Source organism: Desmodus rotundus, chromosome 6 (assembly GCF_022682495.2).
Source record: "Desmodus rotundus isolate HL8 chromosome 6, HLdesRot8A.1, whole genome shotgun sequence".
Taxonomy (NCBI): domain Eukaryota; kingdom Metazoa; phylum Chordata; class Mammalia; order Chiroptera; family Phyllostomidae; genus Desmodus; species Desmodus rotundus.
The window spans coordinates 28,487,115-28,511,791 of NC_071392.1; the positions used below are offsets into that span (position 1 = coordinate 28,487,115).

The 24,677-nt window shown below is 42.8% G+C and overlaps 1 protein-coding gene across 15 annotated transcripts in view; it reads right to left on the reverse strand.

Moving 5' to 3' along the window:
• Positions 1 to 24,677, reverse strand: part of DYNC1I1 (dynein cytoplasmic 1 intermediate chain 1) — a 287,402-nt gene that overhangs the window by 158,750 nt on the left and 103,975 nt on the right. The window lies entirely within an intron of this gene.

The window sequence follows — 24,677 nt, forward strand, 5'->3', positions numbered from 1 at the left end:
AACAGTTACTCTCCAGTGTAACATCAGCGGTAGAATGAAAATAAATGGTACATTTACACAGTGAAATACTACAGAGCTATGAAAGTAAATGAACTAGAACTGCGTACAACGGTATGAATGAATCTCAAACTAATCTATGATGTGAGAAAGTGGGACAGTGGTTGCCGTTGGCGGGAGTACGAACTGAAGATTGACTTCTAGGCTTTTCCTAAAAGTCTCTTTAGCTTAATCCTAGTGCTTGATCTGGAGGCTTGTAATACTGGTATATTCACTTTGTAAAAACATCAACCCTATACACCTGTTTGTGTGGGGGGGGCTCTCAATTTAAATTTTTCAAATTTATTTTTGTATTGAATTGATTGGGGTGAAATTGGTTAATAAAATTATATAGGTTAAAATCTACAGTACAGCATCTGTGTATTGTACTGTGTGCTCGCCATCCCAAGTCAAGTCTCCTTCCATCACCATTTACCCCCCTTACCCTCTCCTGCCTCCTCTTACCCCTCTTTCCCTTACGTGTCCATGAGCCTTTCTTTGCTTAACCCCTTCACCCTTCTCACCCAGCCCTCAACACCCTCTCCTCTGACAGCTGTCAGTCTGCTCTCTGTAACCATGAGTCTGTCTCCACTTTGTTAGTGCATTTTGTTCATTAGATTCCAATATGAAATCATATGGTCTTCGTCTTTTTCTGATTGGATTATTTCACTCATCATAATACTCTCCAGGTCCGTCCATGCTGTCACAAAAAGTAAGATTTCCTTCTTTTTTACTGCTGTGTAGTATTCCCTTATGTAAAAGTACCACAGCTTTTTTTATCCACTCACTTACTGATGGGCCTTAAATTTTAGTTGCCATACAATATTAATTTCAGGTATACAGCCTATTGATTCAACATTTATGTAACTTACAATGTGATCACCACATACTCCTGACTTGCGTACTATTCTGTATGCTTATCACACTTCCAAAGAATTTACAACAATGAACAGTCCCAACAAAAGAGTTACTGAGCAGCCTATGCACCTGGCTCTATGCTGGAACAAGGACAATCTGATAATTTTTATGCTCCAGAAGTTTATAGTTGAGTAAGGGAGATGAATTTAAAACCAAAACTGTATTATTTCACATGGGTATGATCTATTAAAGAATTAGGTAAAAGGCATTACAGGAGCAATTTCTTGTGCCCTCACGGTGAGAAAACTTTGTGGAAGGTGACGCCGAGCAAGCCTTGAGTGATGGGTTCAATGTGCACAGAGCAAAGGGAACAGCACCCTTTCCTTGCGGAGGGCCTGGCAGGGGGAAGGGCAGGGTACACATAGTGTTAGGTAATGAAACCGCCCACCTGGGGCTGGGAGTGGATGAGTAAGAGGTGCTCACCTGTATCCATTCCTGAATATTCAGTTTTTCAAACAGCACTTTGTTCACTGCCAATTGCAAAGCTCTGCTCGTCAGAGGAGAAGTATCTCTACCAACAGCTGAATCGACTATGCCACACCAACAAGCTCGGGGAGGAAAGGACAGCTAGCCTGCGAGCATTAATACTCAAGACACACACAGCAACAACGGCAATAACCACCATTTACGTTTCATACTTGGTTCGCATTGTCTGATGCATTTAATCTCACACCAGTTCAAGGAGCTCAGGACTATTATTACCTCCGTTTGGTGGGTGCCAAAACTTAGTGGGGCTCACTAACTGCCTACATCCATGTACACGGTCAGTGGCAGAGCCACTGCCAGAACCTGGCGGGTCTTCCCCCGAGGCCTGTCGGCCAGTGAACACCCGGACCTGAGTGCACCCAGCCCTTGAATGTTCAAACACCAGTGCTCCCCTTGCAGCCTCAGCAGCACGGGGAGCTCACATGGCAGGCTGGCTCCAGGCTGTTACAAACCCACCCTGCCAGCACTGGCTGCAGCTTCTCTGGCCTTCTGGTTTCTAAAGGACCAGGTGAGCACCCTCGAGACAGTGGGAGAAGCTGGTGGATAATTTCCTTCCCTCCACCCCCTTGAGATTCACCCTTCCCAGACTGAAGGGGAGACTCTATCTCAGTGTTTCCAATTCGGCTTCCTGGAGCTATAGCTTGGAGGGGCCAAAGATGGGGACCATGCACCCCTCTTCCTGGCTGTGGCTTCTACCTCTCCTCGGCCTCAGATGGGGCTGAATTCCTCACCGGGAGCATTCTCACACTACCGAGGGATCCTTAAAACTTGTAGCACTATGGAAAATGTGTTTCTTGACTACAGGTAGCTTTGAAAGGTGAAGTGTGGCAAACAGCTGAGGTTGGAGCCATGCTGAGAAAACACCTGAGAAGGTTACCTGGAGACCAGAAATGAGGACTCGGTTTGCTGAAGTTCCAATTTAACGACGACGAGAGGGAAGTGACTCGAATGCCATTTGGGAAATATCTTTAAAGAAAGAATTGTGTGCTATTCGGAGGGAGGAGGTAAGGTAACATTCACACGGAGGGCAGAAAGCTTTGTTTGCTCAGTCACACTGTCCATTTTATTTGCCCTGGCTGTTTACTCCACCGCCAAGGGTCTGATAGCAAACTGCTCAGACCCGGCCAAATGCGGCTGGGCAGGCTCAGGCTTCACCCACCCACAGCACAGCCCTCCTGCTATTTCAGGCCTGGGGTCTGCGAAACAGCCGCTGCTGCCCTCCATCCTGGGTTGTGTGAAATTACGCGGTGGTTTGGTGAAGTCAACAATTAACTAGAATGAATCACACTGGGGGAAATAAAAAAGCAGCCGGCATCAGTGCAGGCCTCTGGAAGGCAGTGTAAATAAGGACAGTTATCCTCTGTTGCCTCCAATCTGGGAGCTGGTTTTTTAAATACTTTTTATTGGGAACTTATTTCAAATGAGAAGATAAGTTATAAAAATAGTAAAAAGAACGCTGATAATATTGTACCCGATTCACTTTATTTGCTCTCTCTCTCTGTCTCTCTGTCTCTCTGTCTCTCTGTCTCTCTCCTCCTCCTCCTTCCCTCCATCCCCTCCCCACACACTTCTTAGTGTATTTCCTCCCATCCAAGTACTAACCAGGCCCAACCCTGCTTAGCTTCTGAGCGCATTCCGGGTGGTATGGCTGAAGACATTTGTGTATTTCCTAATTAGTGGAATATACTCACACAGAACCACAGAACAGTTATCGACTTCCGTAAATTTGACATTGATATAATATTCTGAACTAATCATTTGTTTTCAGTTTTGTCAGTTAGCCTGATAATGTCCTTCCAGCCCAACACAAATTCTACCGTCGCCATGGTCCCATCCCTGACATTCTTCTCTGTCTTTGTGATACTGTCTTAGCGCTTATATTTGTTTCTCCTGTGACTGTTATTATGTCCTGCCTTGCGCTGGGCAGCCGTTTACCTCTTCTACTGGACCGCAAGCTTCCTGAAGGCAGAGCAAATATCTGTTGAAGGAACTGCCACATACACACACAAATGACAATAAAGTAGCTAATTTGTATTAGATGGTTTAAGACTTCATTGTGACTTTTTAAAAATAATACCTTTCCTTCTTAGCCTGAGAAGATTCACATACTACAATAATCATTAAATGGAATTATTAAATCACCACAGTCTTTGCTTATGAGGTGAGTTCATTAAAATATTTTTACAAAAATTTCACAGTATCATCATTTATTTGGGGCATATGAGAGGATGGATTACAATTCCAAAGCATCGTAATGAATGAAAAAAGTAGTTGCACAATAGAGTTCCCATCCGCCTGGGCCCCGGGCACTGAGTCACAGATAATATGACGCGGGGGCGTGGGGATGATGACAGGCAGTGTCTGTACTGAAAGAGTCTCAGGAGATCACTATGACCATAAAAGACCGAAGTCAGCAAAGCAGCTAAGAAGGCGGTGACTACCCGGAGCATTGGTTTGAATCACAGTGCAATTCCTTGTATCCCCCACTCGGGTTTTATCCTTACTACAGTTTTCTGTGCCTTTTCTCCATTTCACACACACACAGGGAAGAGGAAAACTTGGATGTGCAAACAGAGTTGCAGAAAACTGTCCAGGAAGCCAAGTTGTTGTTTTCAAATAGAAGAAATAAATAGATCAAAAAAAACAAAACAAAACACAAACCCTCACAATTGTAACATCCAGAGATAACTACCATTAACACTGGGGTGCAATCTTTTCTATGACATATGTGTGAAACAGATATTTTCTTAATATCAGATCACATTCTTACACATTTTTTGTAACCTGTTTACTCTGAAACCTGTTTTTTCACTAAAAGTACATCATAAGCTATCATTTTCAATAGCTAACTAGTGTTACATTGTATGGATGCATTTTAATTTATGTGAATAGTTCCCTAGAATAGGTATTTCTGGATTTTTAAAAAAGTTTACAATTGGGAGATAAAAAAGCAGCTAGCATCAGTTCTGATCTTCAAAGGGCAGTAAATAAGGACAGTTACCCTCTGCTTCCTCCCGTCTGAGAGCTGGTGTTTGAAACTTTTTACTAGGAAAAGATTTCAAAAGAACAGATAAGTGGCAAAAATAAATATAGTGCAAAGAACATCACATGCCCTTTACCCAGGTTCATCTACTGTTAATATTTTAAATAAAACTGCAATGAAAATTCTTGCAGTTTAGTTAAATCTTTTTCTCATTCTTAATTACTTCCCACAAGAAAATTCCTAGAAATGAAATTACTCGGTGTGTAGTGTCTTAAGGCTTATGACAAGTATTGTCAAGCTGCCTTGCAGCAATACTGTGACAATTTCCACCCTCATAGCAATGTCAGAGAGCCTCTTCACCCACACCCTCGCCAACCCTGGACTTTATCTGTGACAACTAAACATATGCAACGTAACTCCTTGTTTAAATGTGGATTTCTCTGATTGATGCCTCAGGTTAAACATTAAATAACTTAATCAAAAATTTGTACTTTTTTTTAAAGGATTTTGGAGCTATCCATATTTAAAAGATAAAAAGAAAAACTGAAGAAGATAAGACAATATTTGAAGCCTCATTTCCAATCCATTAAAACATAATTTCACTCCACATAATAAAACAGGCATAAGAAGAAACAAGGAAGGTTCGTTCCAAGTTTAAGCACAATGTCACTTGTAAACATAGCTCTTACTCTGCATCTATGAAGGATTGAATCATTTTGTAAAGTGCCTGTCAAATTCTGGCTACTTTCTATTCTCTAGAGAGCTGAATGTTAAAAATCAATAGAAATGTTACAGCATTCACGCTGCCTTCCGAAGGGTTAGACAGACTCATGCCCGCAACATTCAAAGCCATTTCTGTTTAGAATCTTGGGAAGGAACCTTTTCCAAAATTCCAGAATCACAGCTGGCAGGCTATAATTTAGAGTTGCATACAGGATAATGTGTATTAGTCCATTACTAAGCTGTAAGTTGACACCAACCTTTGGAATTGCTTTCTCAGAGGAAATGCTGAGGAGCCAATGCCTCAATCATTTCCAACAGGGCTGGGAAAAACATTCAGACAACCCATTATATCCTTTCATCTCACATTTTGATGATTTTCATCAAAAGGGAGGTGGAAAGGGGGTGATTAGACACAAATTTGCACTCTGGTGAAAATCCAAACATATTCTTAAGCTCAAGACATCGATAACATATTGGCAAGTTTTTGTCGCCACTGACGTGAACCACACCAGCTACCCAAAATATCCTAATGGTAATGAATGTGTTCAGAAAGGGAGGATGGTGAGCAGATACTAAAGCAGGTATTGCACTCCATATTTAACAATCAAAAGACACTTCCATGAATGCCAACCAACAGAAGGATTAGGTTGGAGAGTTTCAGGTGCCGAAGTCTATGCTGAATTGCATTCCAGCTGCGAGATCGGAAGAGTCTCTTTTACATAGAAGAGTCTGCAGTGGCTACACAGGTTTGACTAAAGTCTCATTACCATCAACCGAGCGACCTGAGAGAGCCCACTTTGGGACAGGTCCAATACGCGGGCTACATCCCTGCTCATTCCGTCAGGGTTGCTTCTGCCCCAAATTAGGATGCGCCAGATACTCTGGCCCCAGCCACTACAAGCTGAACCACTGGGCTGCACACACAACTTTCCAAATTGACTAGCCCCAGGCTTCATCTATGGGCAAACAGAACTTGATCAAAACTAAGCCTCCCATAAAAATGAGCTGAAATTTAATGGACACTAAAAATTTTTCCAATGTGTGGCCTAATGTGTGTCTTCACTCCCCACTCTCATCAAAAGCAGAAAAAGCTGTCTTCTATGTTCTAGCCCAGCGCTATCTAATGGAAATACAATGTGAGCCACGTCCACAATTTTTAATTTTCTAGTAGAAAAGATAAAATTATTGTTAATAATTATTCTAGTTAACATAATACATGTAACATATTACAATTTCAATATATAACCAATATAAAAATTATTGACATAGTCTACATTTTTTTTCACTTAAAGTCTTCAAAATCCAGTGCATACTTTATACTTAGAGTGCATCTCAATTTGGACTAGCCACATTTCTAATGCTCAATAGCCCATGTGCCTAGTGGCTACTGTGTCAGAAGGAACACCAATCTAGAGATTAAAATGTGGATCAGGACTACCAAAGGAAAAGAAGGGCAATTAAAGATCCCAAACACAGGACACTGTACCTCATGACCACTGCGCTCACTGCACAAACCAAGCATTGCAAAGAAAGTTGGGAAGATGGTCTGCAAACCATCCACTCAACGCCCACCAGTGCTTTCCAACAAGCTTGACGGCATCACATTCCAAAGGAGAAAATCGTTCTCAATAGTAGCCCCAACATACGAAGCAATGAGCCTCCATGTTTTCCCTTAGGGTATATTCTCAGATTATACCCTAAGAATCCTGAAATGTCAATCAAAAGAACCTATGCACCCCAACGTTCATAGCAGTGTTATTTGCAATAGCCAAGTGCTGGAAACAGCCTAAGTGCCCATCAGTAAATGAGTGGATCAAAAAACTGTGGTACATTTACACAATGGAATACTATGCAGCAGAAAGAAAGAAGGAGCTCCTACCTTTCATGACAGCATGGATGGAACTGGAGAGCATTATGCTAAGTGAAATAAGCCAGGTGGTGAGGGACAAATACCATATGATCTCACCTATAAGTGGAACCTAATTGACAAAACAAACAAGTGACCAAAATAGAACCAGAGACATGGAAATAAAGAAAAACTGACAGTGACCAGAGGGGAGGGGAGAGGGGTATAATGGGGGAAAGAAGGGGAAGGGTCAAGTCAAGGAGCATGTAGAAAGGATTCATGGACAAAGACAATGTGGGGGTAAGGACTGAATGTGGGACGTGGGGGGTGGGTAGGGCAGGGGAGAGTAATGGGGGAAAAGTGGGGACAACTGTAATTGAACAATAAAAAAAGAAAAATCTGTTACCAGAATAAAGTCAGGAGAGAGGTCTGATGAAATAAAACAATAAACTAAAATAGGAAGTGATGCTACTCAAGACCATATAACTCCAATTCCCAGTTTCAGGGAAAAAAAATAGAGAAACTAAGATGACTTTTGAAATTGTAAAATAATTCATTAAATAGTTCCACCTTTTCTAAGTATTTAAACATTTTTCAAAACCTGAAGTTCTGGCTCAGCGGGGACAACTTTTCCTCAGCGTCTACACCTATAGGTCAAGGAGGAAAATCGGAGGGGACGTGTTTGCACATGGAGTGAAAAGCATACCATGTGGCTAATTCTGTGTCTACCTGTGTCCCAGCTCGCTGTCTTACACATAAGAGTGCGGGGGATGTCTGGGCACCACTAGAGTAGCTCCAGCATGGAAACAGGAAGGGATGAGGAAAAGCATCCAAGCTTCACGTGCGGCTTTCACTTCCTCTTATTGTAGATGCCGCACACGGAGAACGGTGAGAACGGCAAACCGACCGAAATAGCATCAGTTTCCCTGGTTAAACAGCTCAGTAGAGTTGGAAGTGCCCTCATGCCAAAGCAAGCTAACCAGTCAGCCCTTCTCCGAAGACTTTTGCCTTCTGTGCCTTAGAGAAATGTAAAGCTTACGCTCACTTTGGAGCAACACTCGATATCCATTTCAAAACACACAGAAGCATGTTCAAGTAGCTTTCTGAGTTGCTAAAACCCCCTTCCAACCCACTGATATTGAAAAAGAAAAGAAAAAATAATTCTAAAAAGAAAAACCTGATTGGCCATTTGATTTGGACAAAGATTAAAAATATACCATAGCCAGCTGTTGAAGTTTATGTCATTGAAATTCCGGTTTCATATTTTTAATTGGTACTATGAGAAATTCTTTGATTGTACTTGATGAAATTAAGTTTTGACTTTTTAATGATTAAACATGGGAAAATTCAAGTGTGTTCTAGTTAAAAATTTAAATTATTGTCTGCGTTTAAAAGATAAAATCTACTGGGACATTATATTACCTCGAGGTTAGATACAATACCCAGTAATCGCATACAGTGCTTGCTCACTCTCAGTTCTTTCAAAATGATTAAAATATCCCCTCAAAGGAGAAGACAGCAAGGATTTACTGGGTTAAAGGAGAGGAAACTGCAGGCTTGCCCTGTTCGCGGCCGTATGGAGACAGGAGCTGTTTTAGAGAAGGAAAAATGACACGTTCCTCATCAGTCCTTGTGGGATCGTCTCAGGAGTCGTTGGTCAGTCAACACACTCATAAATGTGGTGCAGACTCAGCTCCCAGGCCAGGCTTTCACGTGGGAGGACGACTAGGGTGTTTGCAGACAAGAGGACAACCGGGGAAGCCTTGGTTGCTCGGACCCCAGATCACTGGAGGGTTTTCAGTGAGGAAGCCCGGACCATGTGTTTCTTATTGCAGGCAGCCCGTGCCAGCCTGTCGCTGAACACTGAAGTGGAGAGAGTGGACAGAGTTTGTTCACCTTTGCGCACAAAGGAAATAGTGAAAGGGCAAGGGGACCACTGGCCCCCACAAAAGGGCCACCCCCAAACGTCTCTTTGCTGTGCAGATGTATGGCACATGCAGATCTGTAATAGTTTTGAACTTTTTGCAGTCATAACAACATACTATTTATATTATTAAAATAAAAAAGCCTCAAAATCTTTTGATTGGTTTATTAATATTCATGATAAATTTTACATCTCTTGTGAACAGATGCAGTATTGGATGAAAATTTCATTACTTCATTTCAGAGGGAATAATCTCTTTTTCTTTCTTTGAAGAACACTGTACTTACTAATGCAAGAAAATATATACAGTGCCATTTTGATAAAGACTACAGTAAATTTGATTTTATGAAGGTAGCTGTCATATTAGCACAGAAGAAACCATTTGAATATTATTTCTAAACCACCCACTTAAAATTACATAATTTTAAGTGGAATGGTAAGACAGAATGGCAAAGTGGCTATTCACCACAGTGACTCAGTTTCCCCTCTGTGGGTGGTCATGGCAGCCCTAAACATGGGGAGCACACTTTCTCCTACCTTGGATCCTCATAAACACTCTTCATAAAGTAGAATGTTGAGTCTATTTACAAGCCAAGGTAATTGTAATGTTCCAATTGGCATCTAAAGATGCTACAAGTGGCATCTTTAACAATTATAACTATATAGAGTGGTAAATTTTGGAGAACCTGAATTGGTTAATCCAATTTAAAGTCATCTTGCCCTGACTGGTGTGGCTAATGGGTTGGGCATCATCCTGCAGAGCAAAAGGTCACCAGTTTAATTATCAGTCAGGGCACATGCCCAGGTTGTGGGTTCAGTCCCCAGATGGGGTGTGTTTGAGAGACAACTGATCGATGTTTCTCTCTCTCTCTTTTTCTCCCTCCCTTCCCCTCTAAAAATATATAACATCTTTTTAAAAATAAAATAAAATAAAGTCATCTCTTAAAAATCAAGAGTTAGGATAATAACTACATTGAGATGTAGGGCTAATATATGAAAATAAGAATTACTTTTTGAAAAGAACTTTTAATTTTAGAATAGTTATGGCTTTACCGAAAAATTGGGAAGGTGTACAGAGTTGTCTCATATATCCTTCCCCCAGTTTCCCTATATTTAACATCTTAAATGACTATACCGTTCGTCACAACTAATGCACTAATCTTGACACATTATTGCCTGACATCCATCCTTTATTCGGAGTGCCTTAGTTTTTACTTGATGCGCTTTTCCTGTCTCGGAGTCCCATTCAGGATACTGGGTCACATGCCCCCTTAGGCTCCGCCAGACGGGGACAGTTTCTCAGACTTTCCTTGTTTTGATAACCTTGACAGTTTTTGAGGAATGTGGGTGTGGCCTGTGTATGAGGCCTCTCTACTCGAATCTCTCTAATGCTTTCCTCATGATTAGACTGGCATTATGGTTTGGGGAAGGAAGAGCATGGAAACAGAGTGCCATTCCCTTCGAATCTTACCAAGGGCACATGGACCAACAGTATTTGTCACTGTTGATGTTGACCTTGATCAGCTGGCTGAGGTAGTTCTGTCTATTTTCTCCATCATAAAGTCACTCTCCTCCTGCCCCATTCCCATTTTCCACACCCCGCTCCATGGAAGGAAGTTATATGTGTAACCCACACTTCCTGAGCAGGGCATAGGGCTGTATTTCCTTGATGACGTAGGATCTACATAAATTACTTGGGATCTTTTTGTATGGGGGACTTGTCTGTCCTCCCTGATTTACTTAGTTATTCCATCATTTATTTACATCATTATGGGCTCATAGATCTGTATTTTACACTTTGAAATACATCCAACACTCAATTTTCAGTTATGAATCCAATCCAATCCAATGATTCGCTATTCACTTTGTTGCCCAAATTGTTCCAGCTTTGGCCAGGGAGAGCTCTTACTGTTCACTCCTAAATATTACTTTTTTAAGAGGTAGCTATATCTTTCCTGTTCTGGCAACGTTTTCTCCCAAGTTATATGAGGAGAACATGCCAGTTTTCATGCTGATTTTACACCGTTTTAAAGGTTAAAGCCAGACTCTTCACCTTGGTTCACGGTGGCTCACACGGGTCAGCAGGCCCTGTTCCTCCCGAGTCAGTGGGCGACCAGATGCTGGTCCAGATGCTGGTCCAGAGCACGGCTCTTCCTCAGGATGAAGACAACGGACTGTTCCAGCTTTTCTCACAAACTGTCGTGATTTTTCTTTTCTTTTGTTACATGTTTTCCTATACCATGTTTGTGCAGAGAAGCTCATTTTTAAATGTTCACAAATATGAAACCATCAAACCTAACTAACCCAATGCTTGTGAAGCTAACCTACATTTGTGAACGTGGAATGGAAACCCCGCGACATGGAGAGTTGACATTAACGTGCCATATTTTTAGCCAGACAATCCAGAACTAGGTTTTCTCCCACTCTTTGAAACGAACTTCTGGGTCGGTGACATCGTTTGAGTATCCCAAACTTCATGTCTGGATTTTATTTTACTTCTTTGGGATAGGGTCCCTTGTAGAAAACATTATTTAGATATTTCAGTGTAATTAATTGCTTCTTTATAAGAAAGCATGGCCTTATATAAATGTGTAAGAATACATAGCAAAATTGTGAGTTTACTACTGAGGAGAAAATAAGCCTGGAGTATGTAATTAAATTTCCATTTCATGAATATTTCTGGGTTGCCTGCTCTGTGCAAAATAACAGCTTTCTCAGTGTCCCTCCCGCCTCCTCTTTCGAGGTTGGAGTAGACAGGGTGGAAAGCTGTTGAGCCGTGCTCCAAGATCTCCCAAGATTTAAGTCTGGATACACTGCTATTAAAATGGAAAAAGCATGAATTCAGGGAATTTTAGGCTGTTCCTCAAATAAAAATCCTTCTATTTGTTGAAAGGGAGAAAAGGGGAGACTAGGGAGATGCTAAACAAGAAATGTGTCGTAACAATAAAGATTTTAAAATAAGCAATGCAAAGGAGCCTCGGGGAAAGCGAGCTCTCCAGAAACGCCCCCCAAGGCCTCAGCAACCTTCTGCTCACCTCTAGGAAGTGAGTTCATTCTTTTTCCTAAGGAATTTATTCAGCCTGACTGCTTCTAAAGGTGCCAACAACAACAAACCACCACACACACACACAAAGCCAACCGCTAAAAGTCACACACAGACATATACACCAACACATCCACACACACACACACTCTCGCTCCTGCCTTTCTCCACCCACACCTTCGCAGATTCCCTCTCGAACTAGAAGGTGTTTTGCCGCCACCAGAACTGGGGGAGGAGAGCACTTCAACCCGTCTTCCTTGGCTGGTAGGTGAGCGAAGTGGATGCAGACCAAGGGAATAATTAAAAGGAAAACTACACACTTACAGCCAAACACTAACACGCGGGAGTGATCACTGGTGAGTGGACGTGTAACCCTCAGGCAGAGGATTTCATACATGGTTTGTAACATGGAGAGAGGCATAAAGTAAACCTGGTGGGTAGGAACTACATTAGTTGGATCACCTCACACCAAGAATCAAATTAAACGTTTTGAAACAGAAAAGTAAAGATTTTTGCCTTTTTTTTCCTGATTTGAAGAAAGGGAAACGGAGTCACAAAGGTCCATGGACCTCCGAGGCCACCCAGAAAGCCTCCTGGGCCTCAACTTCTCTCTAAAATGAAGGTTTACTTTCGATACTCAAATAGACATTTTTCAGTGTTTACAAATCCCAAACCTCAACTGCTGGTCCTCATGTTTATAGTCCAGGATTATACAAATTTCCCTCGGTCCTCTGAGGCCTCATCCCGGAGACTTGATTGATGCGCTCCGCTCCTGAGCCCCAAGCCAAGGGCAGAACGTTTCACGGAGAACACCGCCATTAGCTAATGGAAGACATTTTTCATCCCGTGGAAGGACAGACGGCTGCAGCCAGCTTCAGGGCCAGCCAAAAGTGGCACCCACCAGCTCTGAAGGACATCGAGTGCCCAACGCCCACATCGCAAAGGAAAACCACATTAAGCAAAGCTCAGACTCACCGAGGACTTTATCAGGGTGTTTCTGGCACTCCCTGACACCACCACAAAGGTGAGCGCAGATGTGACTGCCGTAGTCATTTTGGCATTTTCTATTTCACCACCACGTCTTAAACAACTTGTAAATGTTCCCAGGAGAGGTGAGGGAGTTCGGCAGAAGACCTATATTAGTGGCGGAGCTTCTAGAATTTCTTTGTAGCAGACAGGCTTAGGTATAGCATTTTCTTTGGAAGGAGACTAGGGAGAGAATTGGCTAGGAATTTTGACTTGAAACTCTGTTTGCCTAGCAGTTTATAAAATATTGAGGGGCTGTCAGAAGTTCATCTGAAAGAATGGAGGTGCTGGTAGAAATGGAAAGGTTCCTCCGCAGATCCGTTCTTAGCACCACCCCCTGTATGGAAGGGAGATGCCTGCATGAGAGCAGAGGATGTTTTTGAGTCCATAAGGTCATGCCCACCTCCCACCGACTTCTCCCCGCCAAGGCCTCCAGCACCACCTCCCCAGCCCACGCCCTGGATGGCCCAGGTCACAAAGATATGTTCTCATCCTTGTGCCAGGTCAGGGGATAACTTGGCAAGGCTCGCTGGAAAGTGAAGGTGTAAACAGGTTTTTATTTTCCCCTTCTTTTGGCTCTCCATGAATAGAACTTTCACATAAGAACCTCAAGCTGATGGAAAAATTAGATAATCGCACCCAGTTGCCCTGAACTCATCCTTACTGTGGGTCAGCAAAGGGCTCGGCAGATGTGTGAAGAAAAACTCATTGCCCAGTTTACTGATGCCACTGGGGTGGCAAGAGACACGAAGAGGCAATCTTGACAAACTCAAGACAGGTTTTTTTTCATTCTGATTGCTCTGAGTGAATAAAAATAATTTCCATGTACTCGCGTGTTTTTAAATGCTGAAATCAGCGAGCAGTTTTCTCAAAAGTAAGCCACCAGCGCCCCCTCCTGGCTGTTTCTCTGTAGTGTGCAGAATCGAGAATTGCGGGGCAAAGCAAGCAGGGTTGAAAAGACACAGGAAACCATCCAAGGGAAGACTGTATATATCGTGGAAAAGTATTGATTCTCACATGTTTAAGGTTCACTGTGATAGCGTAGCCGTTTCTAAATGTTTGGGCGCATACTCTGCCATAAGACATATGAAAGCTAAGCCCTTATACATCAAGAAGACAGAGAACATGTATGTCTAATAGAATACAAATGTCTACTGATGATTCTATCATTTTCATCAATAAACATATTCAAATATTAAACAAAATTTTTCCCTTTAGAGGAAACAGTACAAATAAACACACAGTGATATTTCTGAGTTTCACATAATTTAAGCCAGTTTTCCCTCTCATATCCAAGCTCTGCTTACATGCTCCAGTTTCAAATTTAAAGCAAAGAAAAGCTTGCCAATCAAAGGCTTTTAATGGCAATGGAAAATCAAGTCCCGAAGCCCACAACTGACTGACTTTATGTGGGAAATATTTGATTTTGAGAAATGTTTTTATACTTGAGAAAGATAATTTTTAGTTAAAAACATTTCCATCTGTGGCTAGTTTCTTTTAAATAAATATTTTAAATGTGGGGACCAGTATGACTTCTAAATGTTCTTTGTTAGGCATTTCCGACACAATTCATAGTAATGAGTATATACTCCAAGATACAAATCAGTTCTCAAAGCTTCACCAGCCCACAGACTCTTAGAGTAAAGACAACTGGTTATTTACTCTAAGGCAAATCGATCTCTTTGCATTTGGGGGAATTCACTTTTTGCTGTTGCTGTTGAATGGATTCTAGTGAACAGCAAGCACGGTTTCGGTTTCTCTGCCTATGAACTGGAAAGGAGAGCCCTTTTTATTGAGACGTCCCAGCTGAAAAAGAAATACTCTAACCTAAATGAAAAGCAGACAAGTAAAATATTCTGACTTCGTTAATGTGGGGATTTGTGTTATATAAATGTGTAGCCCTTTAAAATGAGAAGTGAAATTTTCTAATTTCATTTCATTGACAAAAAGGAATTCCATTCCAGACATTTACAGATTTAACTTGCCACAGAGTTTGATAGACAGTAGACACTCAGTAAAATAAACAGAATATTTCAAAAGTTGCTCACACAGGTCAATTTGTGTCACTTTACAGTCACTAGGGAGAGGCAGGTCATTTGATCTAACCCCGCTCCATCGGGATGTACTCCTTTTAGTAGCAGTAAATTGTTTCAAAAGGTAGCTTTCCCAGAAGTGTATAGAAATAAAGCACAAATGCTCATCAATGATTTGGGCTCATGAAATACGAATTAAATTAAAAAATGAAAGTAATGGAGGTGTGCCTTGGTTGAAACCCCAGAAGTACCTCTCTTTCCAGCTATGTGACTGTGTGGGGGGGCTGAACCTTCTTGCCCTCCAGGGCCTGGTCCGTAAGCACCTTTCAGAGCTGTTGCGTTGGAGATTCCGCGTCAGGCTTGTGGCACATAAGTGTTCGATGAATGAGAGCATTACTGTATTTATTATTATGTGTATCTTCCTCGGCTCTCTTGTGACTGTACAAGAAGCTCATGCTTTCTGAACTGGGAAGAGCTTAATCACCTAACACTGAATGAAATGACAGCACATGGAACAGAGCTCATTCACTTGTCTCAGTTAACACATCACCGAGATCATCCACTTTGAGGTCAAACAATATATCTTTAAGGCTATAGAATAGAAAATAAAATGCTGCCGGATTTTTCCTTGAATCAAAAATTTCATTTTTATTAAAAAGAAAACAATCTGAAGGATGCTCGATGTCACTAATCATCAGATAAATGCAAATAAAATCCACAATGAGATATCACTTCACACCTGTTAGAATGGCTATCAGCAAACAATGCATTGTCGAGGGTGTGGAGAAAGGGGAACCCTTTTGCACTGTAGGTGGGAATGCAGACTGGGGCAGCCACTGTGGAAAGCAGTATGAGTTGCCTCAAAAAATTAAAAATGGAACTGCCTCATGACCCAGTGATTCCACTTTTAGGAATTTGTCCAAAGAAACATGAAACACTAATTCAAAAGAAGATGTGCACCCCTACGTTCATTGCAGCATTATTTACAATAGTAAAGATTTGGAAGCAGCCCAAGTGTCCATCAGTAGAAGAGTGGATAAAAGAGCTATGGTGCACTTATACAACGGAATACTGCTTGGCCGTAAAAAAGAAAACTTTACCGTTGCGATAGCATGGATGGACCCGGAGAACATTACGCTAAGTGAAATAAGCCAGTCAGAGAAAGACGAATACATGTGATTCCACTCAGGTGTGGAATCTAATGAAGGAACCAAACGAACAAGCAAAATAGAGACAGACTCAGACAGAGAACAGATGACAGCTCTGGGGGTGTTGGAGGGAGGTGGACAGATTGATCAAAAAAGAAGAAAAAAGGGGAAAGAACTCACGGACATGGACAATGGTGTGATGACTGCAGAGGACTGAGGGGGAGTGGAGGTGGCAGAAGGTATGGGGGGAATAAATGGTAATGGAAAAAATACAATAATTTTTTTAAAGAAAACAAGTGAGTCAATTTAAAAGAAGTGCATGGGCAATTTTATTTGCTCAGTTTCCCCTTTAGGACATGGTCACCCGACCTCTGGCTGCTAGAACAAGGTGGCTGTGGGTGAAGGCCATGGGGCCATGAGCCACAGGCGGGCACAGCTGGCACCCAGAGGAGAAGACACAGAGCAGATCCCATAAGGCATGTAAGGGAAACATGAACCAAGGCAAATGCCCATCCCTCGCAGGCAGACTTCATTCTTAAACTGCACACCAGTAGAGCCACGAATAAATTATTAGGTATCTTCATTTTGCAAGGCTTGTCCAACATGAACTAATTTGACCATCTGATATTTTCAGAGGGATAATTATCATTCTCATCTTGCAGATGGGGAAATAAAGCAGGATGATCACCACATTTAAAACGGAGCATCATTTCTTATTATGACTAACATCGCACTCAGTTGCCAGTGTTATTAAAGGGTGAAAATACTCTGTCTGCAAACAAAAACGACGTGACTGACCCCATATGGTAAGGCATGTGCTTCGAGTTTCCTTTTTTAATTATGTGCTCCCTCCCTTACCCACAACCCAAAGGATTTCTTTTTTTTTTTAAGATTTTTATTTATTTCTTTTTAGAGAGGGGGAAGGAAGGGAGGAAGGAAGTGAGAAAAACATCAATGTGTGGTTGCCTCTTGTGTGCCCCCTACTGGGGACCTGGCCTGCAACCCAGGCATGTGCCCTAACTAGGAATCGAACCAGTGACCCTTTAGTTCTCACGCTGGCACTCAATCCACTGAGTCACATCTACCAGGGTGAAAAAAGATTTCAAGTGGCTTAGAAAAAGAACCCAAAATACAAAAGGATACACTGAATAAATGAGTAATTTCTGATGAAAAGAAATAATAGTCACGGATAGGAAGAGTAGCCGTGTCCTGTGCAGCTGCTGGAAGTGGTTCAGAACTTCCTCATGAGTTTAGGAAATAAAAAAGTGATTCATTGTGGCTGTCGACAAAATGCACTTTGACTTGTTTTTCCCAGGAGTGATGGGTCAGCTGCTTCTACTGGGCTTTCTTGCCTAACATTTCCAATCCGTTTCCAACACAGGGCCTGCCTGGGCTAATGCGTAGTTTTCGCCATGGAAGAGGTCAAAGCTAAAAAGTTGGTATGTGAGCCAAAGATATGATTCTGCCCAAGATCAGACCTTCCTGACAAGTGTGTCACTGTCACTGATGGGTTATATATGAGCTACTGGTGTCCTCAGCCTGGGAGGTGGGTGGGGGTACCTCCTCCACTCCCCCCAGTGGGTCACACCAACATTGTGTTTTGCTGTGAGGAATAGTGGGAAGCACCACTCTGGACAGCTGAACTAAGAAACCAGAGCTGTATCTGTGAGCAGACTCAAAGGCAAACTTGTAACCCCAAAGACTGGTGAGGACACCACTTCCTGAGTGCCCACACCTGGTGTCCCCAGCAAAGCTCTTTTTCTTCACTCAAATTCCCTCCCTTTTGAGTTCTCACTCACCACCACCTTACCTGGAGGCAAGGGTCAGTTTATGACATAAGGGTCAAGATTCAACTTCATTTCAAGAGAATTCACACAAACAATATCCATCTATAAACCTGAAGATACAACCATATTAAAAACCTGTTTTGCCCTCCTAGGACAGAGCCATGAACCAGGCTCCGCCTCCTAAATAGAGATGCTAAAAATGAAAAAGCAAACAAACCAGATGAAAAGGCCTACATAAAAAAAGGTTAATAGACCGTCTTTGCCAATGGGGATAGAGCGTGAGTCAAGGGAGTTTAATTGGCTTGCTTTTCTACCAACTTTGCAAAAGTTGGTTTTCATTTTCAGAGCACGGGGGAGTAGCTATTTCCAAAAATGCATGAAACCAACTCCTGGCCACAATAGTAACACACAGGAAGTCCAGCTTAATCGGTGCCCCACAGATCTCCTGCCCTCGGGATGAGCCTCCCACTGCTCAGAAGCTGATCCAAAGGCGGAGGGAGGCTGTGGGGTGTGAGCCCCTGGTCAGAGATGCTGCTAGTGAACATCAGGATGCAGACAAAGCTGGCATCTCCCGTCCCTGCTTCCAAAGCTGGATGGCACCTCCCCTCACACTGGTCCACACAGAGGGGCAAGACCCCGTGGCTGCTTAGGACAGTTCTGCTAGACAGCCGCCTTGAAAGAGTTCCTTCTTGTGGAGAATCTTCACGTGATCCAAATAAGATGAGTCTCATTATTAACTATGCATTTTCACGCCACTGCAGATCCACGGGTGGGAGAGACGCACATTCCAACAAGAGCCATGCACACAGCACAACTTGTCCAGGAGGCATTCAGTGGCATCCACAGAAAAAGTCGTCATGCTGTAGAGTACAGAACAAACTCCTTCCTTCCAACGCTGCCTTTCCTCTTTTCTCAGGAGAAAGGTGAAGCCTTAAAAACACTTTGTGTGCCCTGGCTGGTGTAGCTTAGTGGATTGAGTGCCCGCCTGTAAACCAAAGGGTCACCAGTTCAATTCCCAGTCAGGACACATGCCTGGGTTGCGGGCCAGGTCCCCAGTAGGGGCAACCACACACTGATGTTTCTCTCCCTCTCTTTCTCCCTCCCTTCCCCTCTCTAAAAAAAATAAATAAAATCTTAAAAAAAACGACTTTGTGTTATATGATCAAAATTTGGTGCTTCAGAAATTGTCTTAGAGATGAAGGGTATCTTCATCTTAGAATCTCTGAAGTTTTCTTGCAGATAATGTGTAACCAGGTGCAGTGGCCTTGAGACATTAGCTACACACATATTTTCTAACTTATCTTAATGGTGGTACATTGGGTCCTCGAATGAGGTTGCTCTGTTCAACATCATTTCATTATGACATCGAAGAGATGCCGTAGGAACTTAACTATTGTTTCTATCAATGAGCCTGCGGTAAAATTGGTTTTGTCCCACGTCACTTGGCTGCATAGATCCAAGACCCTATCCATCCGTGCAATGATGTTCGGTGAGGGTTTTACCATAGAGCCCTCTTTAGAGAGGTAGTTCTCAAAGTGAGGTCCCTACCCAGCAGCATCAGTGCTGCCTGAGAGCTTGCTACATGTGCAAAGAATTTTCAAAGGATGGGCCAGCAATCTGGTTCTAACAGGGCCTCCGGGCCATTCAGATGCTCCACTCAAATTGCCTTCAGACTCTTCTTTCCCGTCTCTCTCCTAGTTTCAGGTTGCTTTGCTTTGATCACAGACAAGCCCAAACTTTCAAGCCTGTGAGCTTTCCCTGGCTTCAAGACCCCTGCCCTGTCCTGCTTTTTGACAACCATGGGACGATCCAGTCTTGTCTGCCTGCTTTTAGTACTGTGTCTGGCACTCGTCATTCTAGCTGTTGGCTGAGTCCTCTCTGCACACACATTGGGCCGAGATCGCCTGTCCTGCATTTTTCCAAGCTCACCTCCTGAAAGAGTCGAGGCCCCGAAGCATAGCTTGCATCATGCCAGCCCTCCTCACCTCCCATGTTAAAGATTACAGATCTTTAACATTCCCTGCTTCCCAGAGGAATAAGGATTATGACGAACACAGTGATGCTGGAGACGATGGAGGTCATTGTTTATATATGCTAGTCACGTGCAGCATTGAGTCACGGGCATCATCTTACCTCATTTTCAAAACCCTGTGAGGTGTTATTATGACCTCTATTTTACAGGTGGGAAATCTGGGTGCTTTTCCAAGCTCTTGTAGGTAAACCAGATGTAGAGATAGGACTTGACTCCAGCCTCTAATTTATATACATTCATAATCCTAATACCAATCCTTAAACTTGTAAATGCCTTGGTAAGACATCAAATGCCCAACACACCTGGATTTCCCACTGTTTCATGGGGACACTATGCTACTTACCCATATACCTGCCTCCAAATCCTTGCTAAGGCAGGACCCTCTGTCTTGGAGGTTCTGCCCTTCCCCTGAGCCCCTCTAAGTCTTAATCCATGCCTCAGAACTCAGTTCAAGTTTTACCAATTCCACGGAGAAATATCCACCCGATGTGGGTCATATGTGTGTGGATGCAGGGGTCAGAGAGACAGCGAGGTGGGCTTCATTTGGGGAAATCCCAGTACATCCCACTAGGCGGCGAGAAAAGCAAGAGCTGGGGCAAACGTTCCTTTATCCAGCAGCTGTTCCCTGAGCACCTGTCAAGTGGCAGGCACTGTGCTGGGTGCTGCAAACCAGACAGACTCCCTGAGTTGGTGGGGCTTGGAGGTGAATAACCAAATAAGTATCAAAATTATAGGCGATGGTAAAAAGCTATAGAAAATAAAATAGGGTGATATGACCAAAAGTCAGTAGGTGGTATGGGATAGAGGGGAGGGGTGGGGGGCAAGGTTGGCTTGAGAAGACATGACTAGGAGGGCATGGTCTGAGAGGTGAAGAATGGAAACCAGCGGGCCACTCTAAGAGCTAAGGAAAGGGTCTTTCAGGTGGGTGGAGCAGGGCGAAGGCTGGGCGCCATGAAAGGACTGAGGGCATTCAGAAAAAACAGAAAAGAACCAGCGAAGACGGATGATACGAGCAAGGGAGAGAGCGCTGTGAACCAAGGACAGAGAGTGAGGCTCAGACAGGTCACACAGCAAGGAGTTTAGATTTGATTTCAAGGGCAACTCAGAGCCACAGGGGGCTTTCAAGTAAAACAGTGGTGGGGTTTATTTATGTTTCATAACAATTACTGTAGCTTCACCCCTCCTTCTTCTACTAGTTCCTGGTCTTTCACCTTCTTCTCTTCTTATTCATGGTTCCAGATCCAAATTCCTTTATATTCTGGGGGAGCAGAGTGTGGGCATCCTGTGATGTCCTCTGTGTCCCCAGCTCCAGCCCAAGGGAAGCACAGAAGGTGCTCAATAAACACGTGTGAAATAAACAAGAGAAGAACCGAATCTGGACATAGCTTTTCGGCTTACCTGTACCAGGTAATCTGCAACAACAAGGTTCTTAACAGCTCCGGATGTGGTTGTAAAAAACCCTCATTACTACTAGAAACTACAATTTGAATACTTTCGGAGCTCGTTTTTTTTCTCTCAAGTTCCTCCAGCGCTTCAGCTGCGCTTGCTTTGCTGTTTAATTACTGAACCCCTCTTCGCCTCTCCGTGAACTCTTGTCCTGCGTTCTCTCCCTTTCATTTAGAATTGTTTTTACCCCAAGCCTCCCTTGGGTATGTCATCATTCTTTACATCCTCCTGTTTCTTTCTGTTCCAGTAACAGCCCCAGTCCAGACACTGTCTGGAGAGCTGTGCCCAACTCTTTAATTTTTCGCCTGCAGCCTCACAGACCTTCCCTCAACCTCAGCTCCCTGTCTTGTAATGTAGTTTATGCCTCATCTTAAAAGTAGTCTTTTGGCTTTTTTAAAGGTCGAGATCACATTTAACAAGGTACGTTTTACTACCGACTTGATGATGCAGAGTGCTAGCTTTCCAGCACCGCTCCACTGGGAGCAGCCCGTAGAAAGCCCTGCTCGCTATGTAGTTAAGCCTGGCAGACTCCTTCTGAGCCAGATGCCAGGGCAAATCACACTCAGGAATCCCAGATCCCTGGGCTGCTTAGGAACCCTCAATGGCTATGGATGACCCCCTGCATCTGGGCATGGAAGAAAACCCTCCACCCCCAGAAGAGGCCAGATCACTGGCTTAAATACCACAGGTCGGCTAGAAAATTGCAAGGTATATCAGAGGACTTGTTCAACCAGTAATACACGGCCATTCAGTGTTTTACTTTCTTTTAAAGGAACACCATGGGTCATTTAATTTTTTATTGCTTTTGACACAAAAGGCTGCATTATTTCCCCCCAAAGTCTTTTAATTATTACAACAATAATGCCTACCAATGCACTTAAAATGTTACCTATTTAAGGGTATAGCATATTAGATGCTAAATCTATTTATAGATCACTCACTATTCAGGTGCTACCTGATAGCTTTTAGACTGAAATACAAAAATATAACTTACTTGCTAAACTAGAGTTCCCTATGATGCGGTTCCAGAAAAAAATACTTCATTGTTTGATGAAACTGCACATAAAAGTGTGTGCACTTATATTAAATGTCAGAGTGTTCTCAGCAACTCCATGTCCCTGTATGGTTGTTTAAGGTTAAAGAGAACTTTGCGTGATTTTTGTCCTTAAATAACATACTCACAGCCTGCTCGGCTGAATTTACCAATACCTAGACACCATTTTGCATCCATTAAAATATAAATTACAAAAAGTAAAACAATTCAACATTGCAAACATGTCCATATATCCCATGTAGGTGAGTTTTTACATACCTATTTTCTAGACTGTTTTCATTCCTTTTATTTCTTACCCCTCCTATTTAGGATATTTAGTTCTACCAAAATTGGATTTAATTTGCTTATGGTTTTCTAAGTTTTCATCTGATAATTATGTTAAACAATATTTACTGAGTGTTGAATATATAAAACAGGTTTTGGGACCAAGAAAGAAAAGGTTCCCTCAAATAGATTGCATTCTAGTTCAGAAATCACAGCACAAGGACCAAACTGACTGATACAGTCACGGTGAAAGTCGGAGTGAGAACATGAACTTGGACTAGGGAAGCCTAGGAAACCTGTGTGAGTGGATGTGTCTTGGGCTACAAGCACTGGAATGGGTAGGGCTGGGGGTGATCACACAGTAGGGGGAAAAGCATTGGAAAAGAAGAGGGAACAAGACCACGGACACAAGGACAGGAATTCATGTGGACTTTAGTGCAGAGTGAAGGGACCAGGCTGGCTGCAGCCAAGGGCTAATGTGTGGGGAGGAAGGGGAGGTTAGGAAGACAAATGTAGAAGGTTTGGGGGGCCGGCTTACTCTCCTGGGAGATAGAAGCCTTGACATTTCTTCCCCAAATGCATAGTCATTCTGGAAATTACATGACAGCTTATGAAAGCATTGAATCTAACCTTAACTTGCCTTCAGGTTCTCACTCACATAAACTCGTGTGAGTAATGCCCCTGAAAACACTAGGACATGAGGCTAGAATATGTGTTTGTCCCCAAATATTTTCCTGGCTTTGCGTGACTTACGAAGCGTAGGACGATAAAAAGCAAGTAGCTCAGCGCTTAGCAGCCCTGTCTCTGACTGAGCTGCAGATTTCAAAGAAGATTCTCTGCGAGCAGATCTCAGTAAGGAAGCTGGGAAGCCAGCTGCTTGGAGAGCTTAAGTGATTTAGCTTAATTCCTCTGTAAACTGTATTTTAAATGGCTAGGAAACCACATTTCTGTAACTGGTATTGTTTAAGGGGATAGAAGCCCAGCTAAAAATGCTTTGGTTTTCTTTCATAAATATTCAGGTTTATTGTTCTGAGACTTTTTTTTCTTCCTTAGCAGTCTCTGAAAATCAAGTCATGAGGGGACTGGGATGCCCAGGGTGCGTGCCGAGGGTGCTGCCTTTGGTGTGTGGGTCTCATTTTCCCAGAGATCTAGTGGGCTGTGCTCTTTCCGATTGCTTGATAAGGAGGCTTTCTATAAACAAAATGAGTCAGAACAAATTCACCCTGATTTCCACAGAGACCAATGTTACCCTGCTCCCTGCCCCCCAAAGTAAGAATAAAGATGAAAGGTTGGTTTCTCGTATGTTGACTGTGGTAGCTCTAACTCTCAATTTTATACTGAGTAAAAAAAGCCCCTTCAAGGTATGAGTAGAAATAGAAGATAACTTCTGCACTATGACCAGGGAGCCATTGTAAGCACGTAGTAAAAAACCAACCAAACAAACAACCAACCAAACAAAAAAACCCCAAACCTCTGAAAGCAGTGTTTTTAAAACCTTCAGAAAGGTTTGATTTGAGAGTTACGTATACATGGAAAACAGGAAAAGGTGTCAATAAGAATTGAGCTTCTCACTCTGTCAAGGGATCAAGACCCTTTTGACCCACATCTGGTCTGATGCTCATGGTTATCGTATGCAGTTTCCCATTTGCAAATGTGGAAAACAGCGCTCAAGGAAGGAGACTGAGTAGCGTGCTCAAGGTCGCCGAGATAAGTGCTGAAGCAGGAACGGAGACGCAAGTGTCCCTGGCTCACAGGAGCCTGTGCTGTATTCATTCCACCACCTCAAGGAGGCTTCCGGAAGCTCATAGAAACTTCAACACACAACTGAAAAGGACTACTGATTGAACAGGCCTGTTAGGAAACATGAAAATTGATCTCTCTTTCCCAGAAAAAAAGTACATTTCATGAAATAATCTGGAATACGTTCT